The 7,162-nt window shown below is 27.0% G+C and overlaps 1 protein-coding gene across 1 annotated transcript in view; it reads right to left on the bottom strand.

Moving 5' to 3' along the window:
* The window catches only part of LOC111619599 (serine/threonine-protein kinase D1-like), a 56,485-nt gene extending 51,155 nt beyond the window's left edge, over positions 1-5,330 (bottom strand). Inside the window, exon 1 of the mRNA XM_023361362.1 lies at positions 5,130-5,330. The gene's annotated coding sequence lies outside the window, so the exon portion shown is untranslated. The remainder of the gene's footprint in view (positions 1-5,129) is intronic.
* Between the last annotated feature and the right edge of the window lie 1,832 nt (positions 5,331-7,162).

Raw genomic sequence — 7,162 nt, 5'->3', positions numbered from 1 at the left:
TTATTAGGTTTCAGGGTAAAAAGGGCCACCCTTAAACATCATTGTCATCAGACTTATGTTCTCAAAGTTTTAAACATCAATCTTGATTAAAAGTGAATGAAGTTTCAGTTGTAGGATTTGAAAACAATATAAAGCAAGTTATCTAAATGCATATAAAAATGAATTTTGAAGTACAGAAAAACAAGTTATATATAATACAGAAGTGGACAGCATGCCGACCATTTAATAGGAGAAACTTTTATCATACAGGCATTAAATTACAAATAAATGTCGCTAGACCAACAAGCGCTTTCGACGATAATTATTTTTGTCTTCCTCAGGTCATTAAAAACAGTTAAATTCCTTTTTTTTATTACAAATAACTGACCGTTCCAAGTGTATTAACGTTTTGGAATGGAAGCAACAGTAGAACATAAGACAATTTTTAAATAAAAACACGCACGGTTATAATGCGCATGTGCTATGCGACTCCAAATTGTGGAGCTAGATACGTTGTTTTAGATAGTTAAATAATTATCGTCGAAAGCACTTGTCGGTCTAGCAACATTTATTTGTAATTTAATACCTGTATGATAAAAGTTTCTTCTAAAAAGTTATATTTTACAATGTATAAATTCAAGTTCAGTTATTTATATAGATTCATACAGTATTTATTAAAATATATTTTAGACAGAAAATAGTGTACTATGCAGAAGAGAAAGAGTTTAGAAAGAAGAAGAGATAGAGAAAATGTTTATCCACTAAGTAGATGGATGAACATCAGAAAAGAAGAAGAAATCAATGAAAGTGAAAAGAAAAAGTAAAGCACAAATAAAAGTTAGTCCCAAAATTTTGGACTAAAACTAAAACTAATTTATTTAATTATGATTTTACATAACAAGTAGATAGTATGTCTATCTGGAAAGAAAAAGTAAAGATGACAAGAATTGAATGCAATAAAAGTTATAAGAATGACAATTTATAAAGAATATTAAGATAAGTATGGTAAAACAACACTATTTACTTACTCACAAAAATGTAATCAGCTTTACTTTAAAATATTTTACTTTTGCTTGGATTAAATATTTTCACAATTTAAAAATTCTATTTTCAGAATCCAGTTTTTTGTAAATGAATATAAAAAATTAAATATGAAAAAATAAAGATAGAAACATATTTACTTAATGATGTTCTATTTAATAATTTTATTTTTCAAATTTTTTGTCACAACATTAAAAATTTAGCTATTATTCTTTTAACAGACTTCTGTTATAAGTTTTTGGACAATATTTATTTTCACTTAACCTTTATTACCACCTTAACTCCCATCTCAAGATCTTTTAATTCTGTTTTTATTTGATTTTTCTTCTTTCTAATATACTAAAAATAAATATAACGGATGAATTAATAATTAAGTTCTTTTTTCATTGAGTGTATTATTATAATTTCATCCCATTAAACTTGTTTGTTTATTTATATAAAAGTTATTTTAAACAGAAGACATAGGAAAAATAGGACATCCACTAAATAAAATACTGGACTTTTAAAAATTTCTTTCCTGCTTTTTACCCTGTAGGCATCATTTACTTCATATGCATTACATGTTCAATCATGCTTGCAATTGGATATTTGAATTATGATAGATGGAAATGATATAAAGGCCAGATCACTCATGAAAAATTTGAGGATCCAACCCAGATTTAAACACAGATCTCTCATAGTAGCAGGTAGATGTCTTTGCTGCTTCAGCCATTTGGCAAGCAAGATTAAAATGCTTTTAATGGAATATATTAAAATAAGAATGTAAAAATGATATTAAAAAGAAAGAAAAACTATTCACAATTGAAATGAACTATAGCAGTTAACAACTTAACAATATGGAAGCCAACAATAGTATATCATTGTGTTTAACATCATAAATATAGGTTATGTCATCTTATAATGCATGGACATTTTTAAAATCCTCTTTTATTGACCAATAAACAAACTTGATTTACCCATCTATATGCAAGACACATTTCAAGCTATATGTTCCTCTTCAGTAACCTTTGACACACAATTAAAAATTGATTTCCAACATTTAAAAACCATACAATTATAAGTATAGTAAAACCTCACTTTGTAGTTACCTCACTCATGTGGCCAAGCCCAAAATTTTCCTGTTAAACTGCTTAAGATCCATATATTAATTGAAAGAGAGTTTCAGTTTGTCTGACTTAGTTTGAGTATATGACTGGGGTTAAAAATATGGTTCAGATAGCAAATTAAAGCTCTTATCCTATAGATGACGCAGCTGAAGAGTGACTTGAGAAAGGTATAATGGTTCATGCATAGTGAAATGGAAAAATACAATGTTAAGTCTATGAGACAAACATATCAGGGTACCACCCCCTTTTAACTTTAGCCTAAGCAATTTTTTATGTTTGCAGTTTCATTACTGTAAATATTTGAGTCAATAAATGTGCATTTTAGTTAAAGACCATTGTTTTTATCACCCCCCCCAACTCAACCTCACCAATCTCCAACTACTCAAAAGCCCGAGCAATGCAGCTAGTTTAATATAAATTAAACGCTATCTTGGTGGCCATCTCACTCAGGTATATATTTATATTAAGTGACCAAGATAGGAGTGTCTTAAAGTAACATTAATCCCTTCTTAAAGGATTTACAGCTTATAGGGGTGTCACTTTTTTTATGGATTTATCATACAGGAGAACCATTGGAGACAAGCAGGAATGAACTTATAGACTTTATTGATATCAGCTACATGAAAATGCATTTCGAGTGTCATACTCCTCATCAGTTCATATCTCTAGTTATACCTATTTTTTTGTAGATTTTAAGTTGTACTTCCAGTGTGACACCTAAAATGCATTTTCATGTAGCTGATACCAATAAAGTCTAAATTCATTCCTGTTTGTCTCCAATGGTTCTTCTGTATGATAAGTCCATTCTTACTTCCATAAAACCATCTTAATTAACAAATTATTATTACATTCTACAATACTTGAGCCAGTCCCCAACTAAATAGTGTAAGGAAAATTAGACAGGAATAAACACAGTTGCTACTAGTTAGCATACTGGCAGAATATGTATGAGAATATACATGAGTATACATCATTGGAGACAAGATCCATTCATTGGGTACTCTTACACTGCTTAACTGTATTTGGAAGTGTGCAAATTACATGTTTTACAACCTTTTGTGGTTTATATATCATGAGATAGTCCAGGACACCCTCCCTAGTGCACATTCTAGGCATATTGTGACAGATACACAAACAGTGGCATCAATGGCTTATATATATATATATATATATATGATGGATTATATTATTTTGTGGTTAATTATTACATTTATTTTTTCCAATTCTTTAATTTTATTTTGTCATTTATAAATATATATTAATTCTCTTGTTTATGAACTACTGTTACTTGTTTTTATTGAAGATTGTTTATTTATTGCATTTGTTTTAATGACAATTAAAACTTTTTGTCAATTTCCATTATTGTTCACTTTACTAAATTGTTGATGCTAATGCTTACTGTAATTATATATTTTGAACCTGTTGTCATGTTATTCTTCATAACTTTGCTAATACCACAAACCTGTATAAACAAATTTTAAACCAATCAAAAATAAGCATGTTTGTTATTTTCTTACTTATGCTAAAATTCTACAACCTAAATAACTTTTTTAACCTGGTCCCACCACTTTCTGGATCCAAGAGCTGCCAGTGTTTGTGAGATATTTAATAACAAATAAAATGTAAATTTAACATGTAAACAAATTTAAGCAATTTCTTATAACAATAAATAAGCAACATAAAATGAAACAATATATAATTAATGCAATTAAATTAAATAATATTTAAACTATTTTAACTGTAATCATCATCTATAGCAGTATTTGTATCATATAATAATTTAAAGAAATAACAACATTTTAATCCAGCAATAAATTAAAGAAGTCATAATAAAAATGCCACACTATATTATGATTTATTTGAAAGTAATTTTAAATATAATTCATCCATACAATATACATATTATAAGTTTAAAATATTTGAAATTAAATTTTTTTTTTCAATTTTTCAAACTTAGCCATTATATAAATTATAGTAGAGAATAAATCTGAAAAGTAACAATTTAATCTTGTCATTGTAGTAATTAAATTATTATTATTTATGATAATTGTGATAAACTTAATTCAAAATTTATACATAACATAAATAAAAAAAAACTACTCAACAATTTCTATTTAAGGTGTTGTAACATTTAAAAAAAAATAACTAGAAATTTTCCTTATTCAGTGCAACCAACTGGATCACACATTTTATTTTTTCTATTGTATTAAAAATATATTTTGTAAAATGCTTAAATAACCCAATATTCATTTGTGTCGAAATAATGACTTATTACAACTTAATGCTAATACTAAAATACACCGGGTTGACAGATACAAATCGATTTAAAATTTGAAAATAACATTCAAATACTGTTTATAAATCTGAGAAATAAATTATTAAACTCATGCAGAATTTACTTTTAAGTAATTTGTGTATATGTATATACAGATACACAAATTATATATAATAATACATGAATACACATTATAAATTATGTACGTATACAATAAGTAAACATATTGTGTATGTACTGTGCATATATGTTTTGTATACATACCTAATTTATAATGTGTATACATATATTATACATATACACAAATTACTTAAGAGTAACTCCTACCAGAATCTTTTGTACTTAAATTCTGCAAGAGTTTACACACACACACATTTTATAAATGTACATACCCAAAATATAAGTGTACACATGTACACAAATTATTTCTGCCAGAAAGATTCTTTGCCATAAATTCTTTAAATCAAGCTGGAAAAATGCATTAAATTGCTTTGGAAAATGTACAAATGTACATAAAACACCTGCTATTTAATAATATATGACAAGGTAAAATTGCAATTATGAAATTGAGTAATTTTCATACTAATTATTCTTAATTGTGATAATTAACAAATTAAATGTCAAGTTCCAGTTAATTAAAAATACCTGAAATGCATGAATATAATTAAATGTTTTTATTATTATTATTTTTTTTTTTTCTACAAGTTTTATATTTAGGGTTAACTTACCTTATAAACAGGAATCAACCTTGAAAGTTTATTTAGTTCTTGTCAACTAATAACGTTAAACATATCTTTATAGGGAAAAAAACCACGTTTGTTTTTAATACATCTTACCGCCAAAATAACTAATTTAAGACTAAAGATATAAAATAAACCATAATATTTATTACAAAAATAATCCTCCCTTCCCCAACACTACAGCTAACTAACTGAAAAGGCGGCGGAATCAAAACGGAAAATATTATTTTAATATATAATATATTATGTAATTTTTAATATTTGTAAAAAAAATTTACGATTTTCTAAATTTAATTTACATTATTTATAAATTTATACATTTTTATTTCGTTTTTTTTTGTAATATATCACAGTTTCGCTATAGCAATTGTGAAAATTGGATTGGCAAGAGTCTAAGCATTAATTCGAAATTATGCCGCTACTGCGAACAGCGCCATTCGCCGCAAATGGATTTGGATTGATGCCGTTGATGGCCGGATGGCTGAGCGATGCGTTTGTATCAATTTTCTATGAGATTTGACCGATTTTACGAATTTATTTGATAAAAATTGTGATAGCCAATTGCCGATAATCTGGTCTTATTTGAAAAAATCGGGGAGAAATTTTAACTGTTTAAGTATGAAAGGTAACTCAATGAAGAACTGAAGAATAAGAATTTATGTCTTTCGAGCTAAATACTGAATGAAAACGTTGGGTTTTATAAATGGCTTATGTTCTGTTTTCAATAAATAAATAAAATTTAATATCCGCCGTTTAATATCCTCGTATCCGCCGTTGCCTGTCATGTGACAATGTACTTCTATTTCTGAGTTGTGGACAACAAAAGATTAAAAACAGCTATAGATTTCGAAAACACTAAGTCTGTATAGAATTTTATCGTCTAGAATAAATGGCCAGAAACAACTTATCCTTTACTCTCAAAGTTGGATAAAAGACTGTAATAAAGCGTTTTAATGCAGTGGAGTACAGTAAAACTCCAATTATATAATTGTCCTCCGACCTTGTTAAAAAAAACACGCATTTATACATATATGCATGAGAAGTATTTTTTAATGTAGACAATACTATTTATTTGTAGTTAAATTTTCAGTGTTTGTTTACACAATTATGTACACTAAAATACATAGTATGGTGTTTAGATAAAGAGAAAATTAACTATTTTAAGCAAAAATCTAATTATCCGGATAATGAGCAAATCCAAACGGCCCGAAATCCCAATTAGGATAATGGAGTTTCTGCATTGTTTCGTTTGTTCTGCCAATTTTCACACGTTTTCATTATTATTATAAACTTCCATATATATGGTTAATTAAGCTTATTTATCTATTTCAGCTTAAGATATTTGGTTGTTTATTCCTCTTCCTCTACTGAATGTTTCAATGCCGTAACACTTAAATATAACCGGCTTATTTATTAATGGAAAACTAAATAATCCTTTGCAATCAACAAAAAAATTATTATGACCTCAGCAAATTTTGTAATCCTATACGAATTAGAAGTTTTTGATTGGGCCGTTTTTCTGGTCCCCTTTTATATAAGTAGTACCGAAAAACTTCAGTTGTATTTGAATATTTGTAATAATTAGTACAAATCTTGCTAGAATCCCAACTTCCCCTGAGACCTTTATGTAAATGTCTGGCAAAAGTTGACCAACAGCTGTTCTCAAGATCAAACAATTTTAAACACTGTANTAAATATAAAAAATTAATTGTATTCATATACTGTATAAATCATCAAAGAAGAATAGAATATATCAAAAACATTTAAATAAATTTTGTTCTGAAATTCATTTTTTATATATAGATTTAATGCTCTAAATGACAAATTTGACAAATGACAAATGATTTTATTACTTGACAAATATATAACATAACATGAAACAATAAAAATTTATTAAGTAGCAGAGCCAAAAGGATATTCAATATCAACATCCAAATTTATAGATAATTTTGAAGAATAAATAAAAAATAATTAAACCAAGAAGTAAACAACATGTGAATGTAACACCAAATCTTCTTTGT

This window comes from Centruroides sculpturatus, unplaced genomic scaffold (assembly GCF_000671375.1).
Source record: "Centruroides sculpturatus isolate CEXI.00-Female unplaced genomic scaffold, Cexi_2.0 scaffold260, whole genome shotgun sequence".
NCBI classification, from domain to species: Eukaryota; Metazoa; Arthropoda; class Arachnida; order Scorpiones; family Buthidae; genus Centruroides; species Centruroides sculpturatus.
This window is presented reverse-complemented; position numbering and strand designations above follow the sequence as displayed.